The sequence below is a fragment of the Penaeus monodon genome, chromosome 20 (genome assembly GCF_015228065.2).
Source record: "Penaeus monodon isolate SGIC_2016 chromosome 20, NSTDA_Pmon_1, whole genome shotgun sequence".
In the NCBI taxonomy this organism is placed as follows: domain Eukaryota; kingdom Metazoa; phylum Arthropoda; class Malacostraca; order Decapoda; family Penaeidae; genus Penaeus; species Penaeus monodon.
Genome location: NC_051405.1, coordinates 14,800,536 through 14,800,900, shown reverse-complemented (window position 1 = coordinate 14,800,900; position 365 = coordinate 14,800,536).

Genomic DNA, 365 nt, shown 5'->3' with positions numbered 1-365 from the left:
TACCATTGGAAAGTTGATAACGATACAGACTTATAGAAGTATTCATTTCAAGAAATTACTTTTTCATAAACGATAACTTAAATAAAATGAAATGGTGTATTCTTAAAATTAATAACATTACGAATTATATTTCAGTGTTCATACTAACGATATTATTCCCAGGAAAATCCAGTGGGATTAACACTTTTCACGCCCCGTTACAAAAAAACAAGGACAATAAAACAAAGTCACGTTGTTCTGTGAGCCACTTTTGAGGTTTAAAAGATTGAGAACATTTATGAAGACTTACAGTAATACAATTCGACTAAAGGACGCCGATGCCAGTAATTCAGATAACAATACACTTATAAAATGACACATACCTT